The 17,899-nt window shown below is 44.2% G+C and overlaps 1 long non-coding RNA gene and 1 other non-coding gene across 2 annotated transcripts; both read right to left on the bottom strand.

Moving 5' to 3' along the window:
- Positions 1-55: 55 nt before the first annotated feature.
- LOC128853477 (uncharacterized) lies at positions 56-16,038 on the bottom strand. Its single transcript, XR_008452019.1, has 3 exons — positions 14,942-16,038; positions 8,672-8,824; positions 56-5,627 (listed from the first exon to the last, which is right to left on the bottom strand). It is a non-coding gene; the product is annotated as an uncharacterized LOC128853477 (long non-coding RNA).
- A 619-nt stretch (positions 16,039-16,657) lies between these two features.
- On the bottom strand, positions 16,658-16,731 carry TRNAT-AGU (transfer RNA threonine (anticodon AGU)). The gene has a single exon. It is a non-coding gene; the product is annotated as a tRNA-Thr (tRNA).
- Between the last annotated feature and the right edge of the window lie 1,168 nt (positions 16,732-17,899).

Raw genomic sequence — 17,899 nt, 5'->3', positions numbered from 1 at the left:
CCTCAAAGCCCATCCAGTCCCACCCCTGCCATGGGCAGGGACACCTCCCGCTGGATCAGGGGCTCCAAACCCCATCCAACCTGGCCTGGAACCCCTCCAGGGATGGGGCAGCACCACTGCTCTGGGCACCCTGGGCCAGGGCCTCCCCACTCTCACAGCAAAACATTTCTGCCTAAGATCTCATCTCTTTCAGCTGAAAACCATCTCCCCTCATCCTGCCCTCCCTGACCAAGAGCCCCTCCCCAGGTTTCCTGCAGCCCCTCTCCGTGCTGGAAGCTGCTCTGAGGTCCCCCTGCAGCCTTCCCTTCCCCAGGTTGGACAACCCCAACTCTCCCAGCCTGTCCCTCACGCGGGAGGTGCTCCAGCCCCCCGGTCATCCTCATGGCCTCCTCTGGACTCGCTTTATTCGGGCAGATATTTCAAGTGTTTATTAATTATGTGTGCCCAATCAAGGAAAAGAGCTGCACAAACCTGAATGTTTATTGATATGGTTAAAATATGTGAGAAAAGCATACGTAATTTGCCTGGGGTGCCACGCAGTTTAAAAATATCGATTAGAACTATGATCTTCATTTGCCCGTAAGCTCATGAGTGTAAGTTTAAGCACACAGCTCAGTTAAACAAATACTTTCAAACGTATCTACAGTAAAACCATTCCACAGAGCTACTCTCACGGCACCAGATCCTGTATAAAATTAATCCACTCAGCAGAAAGATTCAGAATCAGATTTGGCCAGAGAAATAGAGAAAAAGAACAAGCTATAACACGGGAAAGCAAACGCCAGACAAGAAAGAGAAGGCAGAAATGGGTGAGAAGATGCCAGCCCAGGCTGAACGTGGTTTAGGGCAATGTGATGACAGATGCTTTCTGGAACATCTCCGGGAAGCAGATCGCGTTGGACGTAGAAAGCACATTAAAGTCAAAGCACAGATGCAGGTTCCCTTTTGCTGATTCTTATTTGATAGTGAAAAACTCTGGCAGAGTGGTGAAAGAGAGGGCTGAGGGCTTTAATGCCTGGAAGCACCACAGTTCACCAAAGGACATCTCTCAGCACTCCGAGATACTGCTTTAGGCCTTTTTATTTCAACAATGTAAAGTGTGGCTTCAGTAATATCGTGGGGGTTCAGGTGATCCTTATCCTCGCTGAGCTACAGACTTGTGCCTTAGCCTAGCAGTCCTTTGATGGAATGATAATAATTGTAGTTCACGTTTGTCTATTGCTCTGGATCTTAATGGATTCCTAATGGATGATTGGCCTGAGGATCAATAGTATCACATCTTGTCTACTTGGGATGAGAGACCTGGATGTTAAAATAAATACTTCGACTATGCTAAAGATGTAGAAATAATAAGCAGATCGATACAAACAAAGTCTCCCCGGCTGTGGGAAGGCCCTGCACGCAGCGCGGAGGGCACGGGGCTGTTCTGCAGACGCAGGCGGCTTTACAAGCGCACGTGTCCGTGTGCCTTTGGAGTAGCATCATAAATCTCACGTTTTCCACAACTAAATTCTTCCTAATCTAACCAGACAACTCTTAAACCGTTAATGGGCCCATGATTGTAAAATCATTTTGTCTGGGTTTTTGAGCAGTAATCTTCAAATTACAGGTCTGTAACGGCAATAATGGAACGTGTCATAAAAGAGTTTTTCCTCTACGAGTCTATTATTGTAATAAAATAATGTATCTAGTCACCTCTACAGTCCGCATTAACCCTTTTTATGATAATTATGAGTAAAGTGCATCTCTCATTTCCATTAAATAATATCCTTGCATCTCACTGAAACAGCAGACTGTATAGGACTGAAAGCAAAGCGACAGATGCACATCCTTATTTAGCAAGTTCTACCCATGCCACTAACTTGTTGTTAAGATAAAACCCACTCAGTTTAAGAATTATTCTTACACTTTGCTGTTCATGTAAGACTAACTTAAATTTCTGAGTCTGGATTTTCAGTCACACACTTTTCTGCTCACAGAAATACGTAACAAATTAGAAAATTATATATTAAATTACACGTACATACGCTTCAGCACCTACTGGCAAAGGGGAATTCATGATCGTACTATAATATCCACGCGAACACCTTGGAAACATAACCAGCAGAACCCGTTCTGGGTGCTCTGCTTCAGGATGATTTGCAGACAATTTTAAAATTAAGAGTTGTACCAAGCTAAATCATCACCACAAGCCAAGTGTCAAGCCTTCATATTCTGTTTCAGAACATGGGATATGGAGATGGCTGTAGGAAATGTTAGTGGATTTTACACGTTACATATGCTGGAGCTATAGGCACGATCATTCATTTTAATGCTTTTGACAGAATTGGATCAAAAACCAATCATGTAAGACCACGAAAATAAAGTTCTGATAAAGTTTTACCGAGGGTAATCAAAGAGTATTGCAAGTTATTTTTGAAAGCGTGCAGTAAAAACATGAAGACATCATAAAATGATACAGCAATGTTGACAAATATTATGGATTTCATCAGTATTAGTACTAAGAATGCTAAAATCACTGCGAACCTTATACCGTCCATGGGAGTAATGTCTGTCTCAGTCTGAGTACACATAATTTTATTGCCTTTTCCACATAAATTCCCTGTGTATCTAATTTTTTTAACTCATAAAAGCTTATGCTTCTTTATAAACACTTTTCTCTTTGGATTAATTTGGTGGAGATTTCTTTAAACTAAGACTATAATTTTACCTGTTCCACAAGTTCTTTCCATGCATTTCTCTCTTTTTCACTACAGATCTGTTGCAATGCAAAGGCAGCGCATACAGAGCTGTGTAGATAAGCACGGCTGCAATCCCATGTATTTTAATGACCACTGTTCTCTTTTGAAACCTGACATTACAGAGAAGTTCTCTAGAAAACATTAGGTGTGGTAACATGCTTTATTTGTCTCAATCTCACACAGTTTACCACCAGTTCTATTTTTACAAGGGCTCATACCACACAACCATACACCACTGTCTGCCTGGATGTAATAAAGTTTACGCTCAGTGACAACTACACACTCCCTGAAAGGGTAGAAAATTCTCATGGGTGCTTTGCTGCTCCGACTGCGCCTGTCTAGATCCATTATAGATCATTGCTAAACCTCACAGTGAACCCTTTTCCCCACTCTTCTTCAGGAATTTGTTATTCATGTATTCTACGAAGAGCTGGAAAAAACCCTGCTGTAATTCACATTCATATTATGAAATGGGATGGGAATAAACATAAGTAACTTGCCATTACAGGAAAGTGAATCCAAATTGTTTGATGTAGAAATACTATAATAAGATCACCAACGTACAGGCGTTTTCCCGAAGAGGGTGCAGAGCTCTGATATTCCTCTGTGACGCTCTCTACGCTCAAGGAAATCCTGAATTTGTATCAAGGAGACCGGATTATGAGCAGCAATTACATTAGGGTCATTGCTTGAAAAATGAAACAACATCCTTCTCTCCTGAAAGTCTTCAGCTGTCTTTGTAACTGCTATAAAGGCAGCATTAATTGCAACTTATTTTTTTTTATGCTTATAACTGAGCTCTCTTCCTAAAACAGGAGGTCTATACAACCTGCTCCATTAAGTAAGTTTGGTTTTGTTTTTATTTAGCTATCAAGATGGGAGTTTGGAAGCACACAGCATAGTTACAGAAGAGGATTAGAATTGTCTTAATTTCTAATCCTTACAGAAATAATTTGAGGAAGTTTCTCAGGGTTCCTTATCAAAATCGCAAGGCTGCGCTCTATCAATAAGCTCCACTGGACAGCAAGTCATTCCGTATAACTGAAAGAGAAAGAGCCAGGCTAAGACCAGCACCATTTCCTTTCTCCCTTGTTTTTGCCTTTAAATATTTTCAGCATGAATGAGTTTTAAAAGAATAATCTCCTGGTGCCAGCAATTATGTCAATAGTTTCCCCCGGCTCTCGTCCATCACCTGCCAACGTACACACCTCCTTGCCTGCAGCACTCGGCCAGCTCTGCTTCCCAGAATCCTTTGAGCATCTCCCCAGCCCCGCTACCTCGCACAGAGGTTCTGCAGCTTCACAAGTACAATAACCTCCTACAAACTAATTTCAATTGTGACCCCACGGTAAAAGGCTGTTTCAGCCTCATTAAGTTCAACAAGGCCAGGTGCGAGGTCTTGCACCTGGGTCAGGGCAATCTCAAGCACAAATCCAGGCTGGGTAGAGAATGAGTTGAGAGCAGCCCTGAGGAGAAGGACTTGGGAGTGCTGGTGGATGAGAAGCTCAACATGAGCTGGCAATGTGCGCTTGCAGCCCAGAAACCAACCGTATCCTGGGCTGCATCCAAAGCAGCGGGACCAGCAGGGCGAGGGAGGGGATTCTACACCCCTAGTCCACTCTCATGAGACCTCACCTGGAGCCCTGTGTCCAAGTCTGGAGTCCTCAGCACAGGAAGGACGTGGATCTGTTAGAGCGAGTCCAAAGGAGGCCACAAAAATGATCCAAGGGCTGGAGAACCTCCCATCCGAGGGCAGCCTGGGAGAGCCGGGGTCGTTCAACCTGGAGGAGAGAAGGCTCTGGAAAGACCTTAGAGCAGCTTCCAGTATTGAAAGGGGCTCCGGGAAAGCTGGAGAGGGGCTCTTGATCAGGGACTGCAGAGGCAGGATAAGGGGAATGGTTTTCAGCTGAAAGGGGGGAGATTGAGATGAGATCTCAGGAAGAAATGTTTTGCTGTGAGGGTGGGGAGGCCCTGACCCAGGGTACCCAGAGCAGTGGGGGCTGCCCCATCCCTGGAGGGGTTCCAGGCCAGGTTGGATGGGCCTTGGGCAGCCTGAGCCAGTGGGAGGTGTCCCTGCCCATGGCAGGGGTGGAACTGGATGGGCTTTGATGGCCCTTCCAACCCAGACTGTTCTATTATTCTATTCCAGGATTATCATTTAATAACTGTATTTGGATTGATTTAAACTGTGGTGATGCTAGTTTTTATTATCTGCGTACTGGAACAGCACTGCAAGACAACAGTGAGTTTCTTGATCTGCTAAATTAATTTCTGTCTTCTGCCTGTTCCTTCATATCTATTGATGAGCTGAGTTTGGATGATTTAATTTAGTTTATGATAAATCCTTTTGTGCTGTGGTTATGTTATAGGCTTTCTCTGGTAGCTGAAGTCATTAAAGGATTTACTGTTCTCCCTGACATACAAAATCTGTGGTGAATGTGGGCTAGAGTAACTCAGAAGTGACTCTTCTATCATTTACAGACAGCACAGCAACACCAAAATAAGGCTGAAACACATTTCAGGTGTACGAACGTGTTTCAGAGTCCCCTTCGCATATAGAAATTCTGGGGAATAACGGCCTCCGCAAGGCCTGAAGTTGTCTTTATTACTTCTTTTCTGCAGGAGAAACTGAAACAAACCATCACTGCATTCTTAGCCCAATACACTGGCTGCAAGAGTTACTACAGACTTATTTTAGAATTGAAGTAGGAGATCAAACAGATTGGAATTGGAAAAAATCACAGGATGAACACAGTGCCTGTGCTTTAAAACTGTCTCCTAGGGAGAGAACAAATCTTTTCTTTGCTCAGTACTCACATTGTTATCAGAGCAGATGAAAACAGCCATGTGAGGCTGCTCAGAAATGCGCTTCAGCCTCCAACTCAGCTAAAAAATGAAATAAAAAGAATAGAAATTAAATAAGGTGTCGCATGCAATCAGGCATATCGAAAATTGAGCATGCATGGAAATGCAAAACACGTAATTAGAATTGAACAGACACCTTCAAAACAGCTCAGTGAATGGGTTCTGTGCTGTGTGGAGGAGGGCTGGACGCAACAGCAAAGCAGATGGAGAAGCTGCGAGCAGCTCCCCTGTCACGCTCCCCTGTAGCATTCCCACTGTCACCCTAGAAAGAGCACTCTGGTGTAACATTCCCCACTGGCTGGGAACACTGGTAGTTTTTAGAGCTGTCTTCCATCCTCTCCTGTGACTGGGAAACTTGTGCAAAGACTTCAGTCCACTGTAAATCAGCCAGAGCACGGTGTGCACCAAGCTGGCGTCTGAGGAAGGGCGCAGCAGGTAACTCAGAGCCGGTGCTTTGCCAGGGCCACCTGCAAAAAATATTTTTTTTTCTACTATTTTATTGTGTCACCAGTACCTAAACTGTAACTGCTATGGCTATTCTTTTTCATTAAAATACGGCTAAGACTTTTCCTTAGGGGCTTTATTTGATCCTAGAGGTGTAACTTGTGTCCCAAGGGTTGTCACCAACACTGATTTATGGCTTCATTTCCTTATTTCTCTACTATAGTTATATCTTTGGCGTTCCAGTGGTATGTTTTTGAGAATAAATCTCTGTTAAACCCATTCTACACAAAGCTCCGCACTTCTTATGCACTGCAATACCCCACGTAGTTTTAAAAGTCCTAATGATTATGTGGTATGAGAGTGTCCTCGGAATCAGCTAAAACCATTATTGTTAACAGTTCTTCCACATTGTTCTCAATACATATTCATAACGCAGTGATTTCTGGGTTCATAAAAGAGCAAATTACAGCTTATTTCCCAAATGATCGCAAAGCTCTTCTTAACATGCATAGACAGACAATACAGGAAAAATTGGAACTATGCATCAGTGAGGCTGTTCCATTGGATGAATAAGAAAGGATGTAAAGCAACATGTGAGCTCACCTACAAATTCTCCCTATTTTTCACAGAGGTAACACAGCCAGACTCATGGTCTTCTGTCAACAAGGACATAAGGATGGCAATGTGTTTGTTCATCGGGACAATAATCTGGTCAGCTAATTTGACTGAAAGCCAAAGCAAATTTAAAGCACCAGGAAACAGAAACCCCAACATGTGTTCAACATAGGAATGACAGATCGTTATGCAGACCGTGTCCCATGGAAGGGATACGCAACGTGTCGAGTCCACCACTACCAAGTCAGAAGCTGTGTTCCCACAATACAAAGAGCTCTGCTGTCTTTGCTGTGCTACACTGAAGAAACGAACACTCTCTCTCTAGCGCAGCAGTGATTCCACCAACCGTTGGCAGCAGTAGCAAGAACGGGTATTTAATGTGTAAACTCTGCGTCCCAAACGAAAACTGGAAGCACTTCCTCAGGGATGTAGCTAGTAGCTACAGATGGGAAATTATACCTGCCCTGAAGGTATAGTGATCTCCTCTCTGTGCCTTGCTACTAAGGCTGGTTTTTAGTATTGAACACTGTAAAAAATCTCTAAAAAGTTGTCTGAAGGATGCAAGTGAGCTTTATTGGATTAGTATAAAACCAAGTAAGATTCTGACAAAGGAGAATGCTAATTCAGACCACATTACTGAAAGAGATGAAGAAAACAAAAAAAGAAGAGCATAAGTATAAACCGTGGAACAAAACTAAATTCAGAGATTTGCAGAAGAATCAAAGCTGCTTCAACAGAGCTTAAATCCATGAAAAGTCAGATTTTCTTTTGCATAAAGAAAACCCCATAATCCAATATGCCCTGTAACTATGACTCAGTCTGTGCAGCAGAGCTGTGGATGCCAGTTGTACGCTCTGACCAAAGCATGTAAATCAAAGAAGAGCCTGTGGTAAATGGGCTGAAGAATGTGAAAGGAAAAATCATTGCAACAATTGTGCTTGAACCACATCATAAGAAAGGAGCTGAATGAACAAGACAGCAGCCCTGTGGATTCACACACACAGAGGCTGTAAGCGTGCTTGGAGAGAAAAAAAAAAAAAAGAAGAGAAAGGAAGAGTGTGAGGATACTTAGTGATTTAGAGGCTCCAAACTGTTTGAAGAGAGCATAGGTAGTTGTTTTCACGAAGCTTTCAAGAGATTTTGGGGAAATCCTTCGCACAGTTTAAGATCTGCACTGCGTAACAGTACCCATTGTTCTAACACAACATCCTGCATAAATGTGGTGCCAAACAGAGGCAGTGCAGTATCTGTCAAAAATGGAAAGTCATAGTCAAGGAAAATGTGAGAAAATTCCTGCCCTTGCACTTCCAGAAGGCAGATCATCCGAGATCCGCTTACATATGCATCAGGCTCTCCCGTGGGATGGTGGTACTCCCCAGAGCCCACGCTTGTTTATTTATCCTGGAGGGCAACAGTAGCACGGCTGCGTGCGCTGCTGCCCTGAGATGTCATCCCGCTCCAGAATATTCACGTGCCTGTCAAAACATCCCAGCTACTCCCTTAGCTGAGTGGGACATGAAGGTGTCAGATAGAGAAGACAGCTTCATTAATGAAAAATATTATTTTAACAGAAATAAGGAAATAAAATTGAAACAAAATTGAAATAGAACAACTTAAGACAATATCCAGCATTATCTGGAGCAGCAGGAAGATAAATGGGACCGTTAAAAATGGTACGTCTTAAAATCAGAATGACGGGATGGCAGTTTTACCTTTCCTAAATACATTATTTCTGTACAGAGTTCTGAGTCTGGGAAATCTCAAAAGTAAAGAGATGTGCAGAGGCTGGTGGGGAGGAACACTGCAACAGGCAACAATAATACAAACCAGCCTGCGCATGGGTTTCTCTCTACATTACACGTTTATGAATTCTCTTAAGCAAAAAGCAGTCAGGCTGGTAGACAGAACCAGCAGGGTCACCAATTCTAAATTAAAAGTAGCTAACTGAAAGGTACTCTGATCTCATACAGATCTGAGAGGCATTCAGGGTAATATAATATACATACCACAGAAATTCCCGTGATACCCAGTCCAGCATACGCATTTACAGCTATCAGGGTTCAAATATCCTTCATTATAGCACTTTTTCCCATGGCAGCATAGTCTCTGGTTTGTCCATGTCTGGAAACGTGCTGTGAAGATTAAACCAGCTTTAAAACCTGTTTGAATAAAAGAATAAATATTTATTTATACTTAAATCTGTATTCACTTTGTCAGACTCACTTATAGACAGGTTGTGTTGATTTTTCACTAACTAACTCAACCAACCAGTTGCTTTGGGAGTTCGCTTTAATTTGCTTTTATGAATCTATCATTATTCACAGACCATCTTGGAATGAATGAACAAAAAATATCTTTATGCATTCATGTTGTTAAATACTAAAAGTATGGCAGCTCATGTATAATTTTCAGGCAAGTTAGGAAAACCTATGCATTATTGCATTATTCTGCTACGGTAGCTTTCATAAATGAAAGTAATTACGATAATTGTTACCATTTTATCTTACTTCAGCAATGGTCTTCTGCTCTAACTACAAGAAAAATAGCAGTAGTTATGTCCACAAAAATGGCATTGTACTAACTTGAAAGAAAATAGCGATCCAGCGAGATAATACCATCATTTCATTAGCCATCATGGCATCAATCCATTTCCACAGCACCCAGCGTAGCAATCAAATTCAGTTCTTCTTCCCTCCTCTATTCCAAAGAACCTTTGTATTCTGATTAGCTCATTTGTTCTCAATCCTACATTCACCGAACTTAATGGCAAAGCAGCGTCCATTGATTGCAGCGACGGAGGTCTGAATCACAAAGGTTTCCTGTTTCTCAAAAGCCAGGCACACTGGCAAATATTTAACTGCCAAACAATTTTAAATATTTCATCCCATGCCTGTAGATTTACTGAAAGTACAGTAATCCCGCTTGGAAACAATTGCAATTACTCACTGCAGAGCCCGCATTTAGCTCGGCACGAGGCTCACTGTATCTGCGGGCAATTTAGTTCATGCATTCCAGCACAGAAAGGCTCGTTAGAATTTCTGCAAAGCTCCGTAGTGTCCAGAGTTCAGGGGACACAAAGTAAACACAAAAAATATTAGCAATACATAACTTCTGATGGGCAAGCGTTCGTGATTTTAGTATTACTACTATATAACTTTCAGAAATATTTGTATTTACTGAACAAAGGATGCACTCTGAAGTTAAGCAGAAAGAGGGGAGATTGAGATGAGATCTTAGGGAGAAATGTTTTGCTGTGAGGGTGGGGAGGCCCTGGCCCAGGGTGCCCAGAGCAGTGGGGGCTGCCCCATCCCTGGAGGGGTTCCAGGCCAGGTTGGATGGGGCTCGGAGCCCCTGATCCAGTGGGAGGTGTCCAGGATCCAGTCCAGGGGGTGGGGCTGGATGGGCTTTGAGCTTCCTTCCAACTCAAATCATTCTAGGATTCCCTACAGGCAATTTTCACTCCAAGGGTCATTACTGAACGTTCTTCCTGAAGTTCTTCATAAGATAGAACAGACACAGAGCAAAGGTCCGGACCAATTTCCGATCGTCCAGTACCACCCACGAGCTCTGCAGCCGAATGAGCCATCACCAGTGCCAGGCAGGCTACAGCCAGCAAGTGGTGTCAAGACAACCCTAAATCTATTTTCATGCTCTCCTGAGGGCCCCGCGTTCAGAGTTGCTGAAATACAGAAACCAGCAGCAGCCGTATAATCAATTTATGTGAAATCATTTGGAAATTATTAAGTTAGAGATTCAACAAAACGGTATCAAAAGAAGTGACTAAATCCTTCTCTTATTCCCAGTCACATTACACCAATTTGGACCACTGCATCTCAACTACAGTGTTTCAGGTCTCACCGGCACCGTTCGAGAAGATTCGCTATTCATAGTGGCCTTGGGCTCCAGTCACTTCAAACCTGTGTTTGCAACTACTAATTCATGACTTCTCCCCGGTCTTCCAGGCCCAGCTTCCACAGATGGCAGCCAGAGATGCCAGAGCAAATGGCAGGTGACCTCATGGGAAGTAATATTAAAGGAGCACACAAAGGGCACCGTGTTCTGCTCTCCTAGAACAGGGGCAGATTTTGGCCACGGCAACCAAGGCGGTAGATTCAATTTGGCCGAGTGCCCCAAATTAACTCTGTGCCGAATGGTCTTCCTGGGTAGTCAAGGAACTGCGAGACCAGTACAGCTTTTCAGCCGCCTGGAGTCGAGAAGGAAAAATCTCAAGCAGGTTTGGTTTTTTTTCCATTCAATATGCAAACCTTACACCCTCTAGTTTCATTGAAGGAATTTGCTAGAAATACCTTGGATACCTTTTCTCACACAAAAGAAAAGGATCACATGTGATAATGGTACCTGAACAGTCCGATAATCCCAACCTTCACATTTGTGTGCAATTACGATGGGCAAGGACTTACAGCTCTTACACGTTAAAGGGCATTCTATTAGGAAATAAAAGAAGAAACTTCAGAACTCGGCTAATATAGATAATACTGCACAAGGATTTGGTCTGGGTTGCTTTAAAAGTAGGGAAATAATAAGATATTGGTACCCTGCTCAAGTAAGATAATGCATCAATGCATACTTATTATATAAAGATAATCCAAATGACCATGAGGAGCACAAAATAAAAGAGCATAACCCACACCAGAGAAAAAACTGAGTGATTCTGTTTGCCTGAAGATGACAAGCATTTAAAATGTTAATTGTTTTACGGAAAAGAAAGTCCAGCACTGAAAATACCAACCACTTAGGGCTGGCCAAACAGAACAGCCTGAACGTGTTAGCTGACAATTTCTGTTACTGACTGTAAATATTCACTCTAAGAGAAAAGCTCTCTATATAATACAATTCATGAGACATAAACACTTAAAGTTAATGGAATAGTTTATATCAGACATTTTTCCAAATATTAACCCAAATCCATAATAATTAGGGGCACTCTAATAAATTATTTCTGGGCTATGATGTTTGAGTGTGTTCATTCACCGAGATACATCAAATGAAATTATAGCTATAAATGGTTAAACTATTTGATCTTACAATAGATTCGACTCCTACATTTTGCTACCACAGAAGAAAAAGATGTTTACTTTATACAGTATACATACTAAAAAGGACATTTGTTTAAAATATCATCTAGAAACAATGCCTAGTCAACCTTTGCCATAATAAAAGCTGTAATTCAGGTGACAACTGCAAAATACTTCTCATGTTCAAATAACAGCAAGAGTTTTTTGGAAAAAGTCGGCACTCAACCGTTTTCATTAACAACAACGAGAGCTCAACGCACGCTCCGGCAGGAATATGTGAGGGCTAATTGTGTTTAGTCATGTGCAAGTCAAGAAAAATAAATCCTGCAGCAGCTAAGGACAAACCTTGTTTTGATGGCACTGCACAGTTAATAACACAGGAAAAACTCTGCCCACACAGCTTGGGTTGATTCATCTTTTCCTCCGTTCTTTATGAATCAGATTCTTTATTATCTTTTTATTGAATGAAAACCTGACTGGAGCACAGTCAGGGGGAGTTCTGCCGTTGACGTCAGCAAGGTCGATTCTTGATTACCTCACCGACTAATGTTAAAAATACCCTTGTACATTTGAACCTTAATAATTAATAATAGCCTGGCTACAGTTTTTTGAAGGAAAGAGACCTGTTGCAAAAAGGAATGAAAGTTGCCTCCCCTTTTCAAACACCTCAGGCTCTGTCTTTCAAATTACTTAAAACGGAGGTGAATTACTGGCTTTTCTATGGTTGCTGAGTGCATTACAACCTGCACGCTGGCCCGTCCAGTGCATGAGCAGCAGCTCCCACAACCACATCAGTCGTACGCTCGTGCCCGTGCAATCTTATGACTCCGGGATTAGAAAGGCAACGTCCTGGAACACAGCTCATGCAGATGGACCCTGAGAGAAGCCCTCACCTGCAGGGATGGTGCTGCAGGTTCTGTCTGCAATGCCTGCACCCCACTACCTTAACCATAAGAGATGTACAGAGACGGAGCAGAGACCACAGTAATTAATAAACGCATTCAAAACATAGTAGATTTCAACTCATTTGAGGCCTGAAAGGCTCTTTGGCCAAAAAAGAATGTTACACTTAGGAGGCATTAACGTTGCAGGTACTGTTTCTGCAAATTACTTACAAATAAAACCATCCCAATATTTCCTACAAGCAGCAAAGCAACAACTGGAAGATGTCTTTGTTGTCCACTATGCAGACTACAGTATCCCCCCCTCCCAAAGCTCACAGCTGACATATCACGCTGCAGCAAACCCTTTCACGACACATACATCACATCACATCGCGCTGGCATGACAGCGTGTGACTGGACATGCCTGTCAAAGCATGACCCATCACGGAACGGCGTGCCAGGCAATACGAAAGGGCAGACTCACAAACTGGGGTTAACAGGCAATGTGGCTTCACTCAAGGTTTCCATCAAATGTTTTCACTCAGATCTCCATGAATAACGCACAGGCAGCAGTGCCAGCTCATAGGCAAACTGAAAAACATCTTCCCCCAAGCCTGTCATCGCTGCTGCAATAAACAGCCACTAAACATTTGACTGCCGCTAATATTTTCCTTCTTTAGGCAACTGTCCCTATGAAAAAGATGTCACCGATTCGCCTGTCTGCCTGCAGGAGTCACTTCACTTTCGCCTGTTTACAGACATGGAGAAATGAAAATTGAATTTGATCAGGTCTGAATGTGAGAGCTCAAGACTCTGAGCTGGAAATCCCCAGAGGCTGACGGACTGTTCCGGCAAAATATCACTGCACACTTGCCCCACACTTATACTCTGCCCCAGACGTGCTATTGGCACAGTTACAGAGGGAATGCTGGGCTCAAGGCACCTCTGGACTGATTAAATCTGAGTATAGATATTTCCTTACATTAAGCAGGACTTAACATACTCAGCACCATGGAGTCGGTAGCACGGAGTCACCATGACTGTGATAAGCTCTGGATACAATTTCACAGAACAAGCTGATTGTGAAACTCCTAAGAAAATTATTAGTCACAAGAGCATAGGAGTTAAAGAGCTGGAGCAATTCCTGCTGCTTTGAGGAGTCTTTAAAATGCCAGGCACTGGCTTTTTATTTCACCATGCCACATTATTTTTATATAAATGCTAAGCTGTTAAGCTATTACCTCACATGTTATTCTTCGTAGCACCTTGATAGAATCACAGCAGCCGATTCTCAAGAACAGGTTAGTTTTATGCTCCTAATTGAGCTATAAATCAATAACAAGCACAAATAGTGGAGGTTTTGGCAACTGTCTAAGGTGAAAGCTTATTAAAAATATGCTTACCAGGATAACTTAAATTTATTACCTTAAAGCTCCTTAGAGGTACTGTGGTTAAATCAAATAAAGTATGCAGATATATCATCTTTTTCCATGACTGGGGTGCATCTTACACATGCAAGTCAAATATTAAGTGTTCAAATTATGTCAGATAGACACCAGAAGAGAAAACCTGCAGCAGCAGCAGCTGAGAACGAAGCTTGAATCGAAGCTGATACCTCTCAAAATGCAGTTCCTGGGCTTTAAAAGTCAGTTGACCCCATCTAGAGCTCTGTAAAGCAGTGTTACTTCCACAGTTTAGTCTCTTGTTTAGAAAATAAATATACTTACTAGAGCACAGGTCTTGGTGTAAAACATTGCAATATTTTGAGAGATTAAAAAAGGAAAAGTATCTCAACTGAAAAGTACATATTACAGATATTTCTGTAGGTATGCATAAAATAGCTAATAAGCACCTTCAACGAGAAGAATAAAACAGTCCTACCTACTAAATTTTCAAGGAACATCTTTATTTAAAGCCTTCAAAAGTTTTATTTGCAAGTTCATTTTCTACCCCATCAATGCAACAAAATCAGTCAGGCCCCTTTTCCCAGAAACAGCCCAAACGCATCCGTGAACGCTGCCAGCACTGTCGAAGAGGCTCAGTACCAGCCCAACCTGACTGCAGAGAGACAAAAACAGGGCTTTAATAACATCGATTTTATCCAAAAGCCCTGAGTGCTTCATACAACATTAATTAACTCTCCCAGCAACTCTGTGAGATCACTATTATTACCATTTTGCAGACGACGAGCGAGATCAGAAGTTAAGAGCAGCATGTCCAGAGCCAAAGAGCAGCTGAAGAGCAAAGAGCAGGTCTCGATGCACAAGGCCAGGCTGACCAGGCTCTCTCTCTTGTTGGGAGTTCAACAGTTTACGCTTAATTGTATGGGTATTTTCAAATACCAAATTGCACATACCAGTCGTGTAGAGGCCAGGGGGTGGGTGAGCAGCACTCGCTGTATCTTAGAGCAGTGGATGAGATAATTACGTAGAGAATGCAACTGCTCTGCTTCACTGGTTATTGACGTGATGGTGAAACATCTGGGGGAAAAGTGGGAAAAGGAAGTATACTCAGATCACACCAAAAATAAAAATGCAAATATTTATACAAAGACAGATTTTACTACCTGGTACTTGGCAAACCACGTATTATAAGCTTTAATGCAATTTTAACACTACTGACAAATCTCTAAATACAATCTTACTTCAGATTCTGGCCTACATTTACATGTGGAAGAAAAAACAAAACCTCAGACACCCTCAACATGCACATTTAGCTTAAGTGCTAGTGATTTGTTTAGTAATTTTAAACTACCTTAGAAACTTGTCTTTGTAGAATTTCACATGATAAATGACACAGAATCTTTTTGGCATGACTAGTATTGTGACATCTTAACAGAGGGGTTCATCACATGCATTAAAGCACTTCAAAGAATTCCAGTGGTTGACTTAGATCTTCATAGACTGACACAAAAACCTGGGACTGCGCCTGTAACTTTATGCAACAAATTAAGAGAATCGCCTGGGGTCCCCTTCCCAGCAGCTTCTGAGCTGACCCACGGCTGCACACGATGCTGACGATGTCCAAAGCCATTCCACACATCAGTTTCTGGAAGGCTGTTGAGGATCTCCATCGGTTTGGCTTCCACATCGCCTACCAACAAGCCATGGGTTCCTTTGAGCACCGACTGGATCTTTGGGATCTCTTCACCATCAGCCTCAGTCAATAACTGCAAAGTTTTCATCGTAGATTTCTTCAGTTTCTCAAGAAACTGGATGTGAACTCGCTGCTCACTCTTGCATGGGGACATTTCCCAACCAAGGGTGAGGAAACGTCTCTGATTGACCACACGTCCCCTCGCACCGAGGGAAGCGATGGAGCTGAGCCCTGTCTCACTGTGACGGGTCAGGACATAGAACCATGGAATAGTTTGGGTTGGAAGGGATCTTAAGGATCACCCAGTTCCAACGCCCTGCGATGGGCAGGGACACGTCCCACTGGATCAGGCTGCCCAGCGCGTCCTCTACCCATCTCCATCCCTCCCCTCCCACTCCTGGTTCCCCACCTACGGGGTCAGCCGTGTCCGGCCTCGTAAAACAGTCCCAAACTATCTGAAAACCCTCTCTTTGCCAGGAGAAGGTTGGTGGCAGATGCTGGAAACAACTGAGCGCTGAGATGTCGTGCCTGCCAGGAGAACGGCCACATCCAAGTGCATCCCGCCTTGCGGGATTTCTTCCCGACGCTGTCACTCGATAGAGGCTCCAGCACACCGCCCGGGCCCGCGGGGCGCGCCGGTCCGGAGCGTCAGGAGGGGCCGAACGAGCAGCGGCACCGGAGGGGCAGAAGGGCCGCTCGGCAGCGCCTCAGCAGCGGCGGCCCCGCACCCCCCCAGGGCGGGGGCTTTGCTGAGCGGCAACTGCAGATCTGAAACGAGAACAAAAAGGACATTTGAGAGGCGTTTCATTGGTTCTATAAGAACAGATCCGGGACGGGAGCGATGCGAGCCCAGCGGCGCCATGCCGGTTTGATGCCCACAGCGGCGCTCCCCCCGCGGTCCCGGCGCCCCCTCCCGACCCGGCCCAAAACACGCCGTTAGGGGCAAAGAAGCAAAAGTGCAGTTTTCCTCCCGCGCAGGCACCGCTGGGATTCGAACCCAGGATCTCCTGTTTACTAGACAGGCGCTTTAACCAACTAAGCCACGGCGCCGGGCGATAGGCGCAGCCTCCGCGCCGCCTCAAGCCGTGGCCCCGCGCCCCCGCGCCGCTGCCGCCGGGGCAGCTCGGGCTCCATCCCGCTGCGGGGCGGGCCCGGGGCTCGGGGGCAGCCGCGGCGGGGGGGGACGGCAGGAAAACACATAAGCGGAATCATAGAAACATGGAATCCTGGAATCATGCAGTGGTTTGGGTTGGAAGGGACCTCAAAGCCCATCCAGCTCCACCTCCTGCCACGGGCAGGGACACCTCCCACTGCATCAAGTTGCTCCAAGCTCCATCCAACCTGGCCTCCAACACCTCCAGGAATGGGGCATTTTTACTTTTAGAATCTGAATGTATTGATTATCTTGGGCAAAATGTTTAAAAGTGGCAGTTTATGAACTTTATCAAAAGAAAAAGCCACAATGGTACTTAAGCCCCTTTGTCACATCCAGTGAAAATCAATAGGAAGATTACGTTGGATCTTTGGGGTTATTGTAACAGAACTGTGAGGGGAAAAATAGTGACCTCCCTTTTCATAGAAACCTGCCAGTTTTAGTAAACTTTAGTGCATAGCTTTGCTGTCTAATGAAGGTTCGGTTTTGTGCAGAGCAGCCCCCACTGCTCTGGGCACTCTGGGCCAGGGCCTCCCCACCCTCATCGGGAAGAATTTCTTCCTCATGTCTAATCTGCATCTTCCCCCTTCCACTTTTAAACCATCCCCCCTTGTCCTATCACTCCAGACCTTTGTAAAAAGCCCCTCCCCAGACTTCCATCAGACCCTTCCGGGCCAAACATCAGCTCTGGAGAGGGGCAGGTTTAGGCTTGATATAAGGAAGAATTTCCTCACATGAGGGTGGGGAGGCCCCGGCCCAGGCTGCCCCATCCCTGGAGGGGTTCCAGGCCGGGTTGGATGGGCCTTGGGCAGCCGGATCCAGTGGGATGTCCCTGCCCATGGCAGAGGGGTTGGAACTGGATGATCTTTAAGGTCCCTTCCAACCCAACCTATTCTATGATTCTATGATTTCAAATAAAACCTTTAGGCGAGGTGGTTTGCAGTCAGGTTCCAGCCCTGCCGTGTCCCCCCGCATCTCGAGTACCCGAGGCTGAAACCGAGGGAAGGTCAGGCCTCAATTATTATATTATTAATTAAACCACGCTATGCATACGCACACCCCTGG

Source organism: Cuculus canorus, chromosome 13 (genome assembly GCF_017976375.1).
Source record: "Cuculus canorus isolate bCucCan1 chromosome 13, bCucCan1.pri, whole genome shotgun sequence".
Lineage (NCBI taxonomy): Eukaryota > Metazoa > Chordata > Aves > Cuculiformes > Cuculidae > Cuculus > Cuculus canorus.
This window is presented reverse-complemented; position numbering and strand designations above follow the sequence as displayed.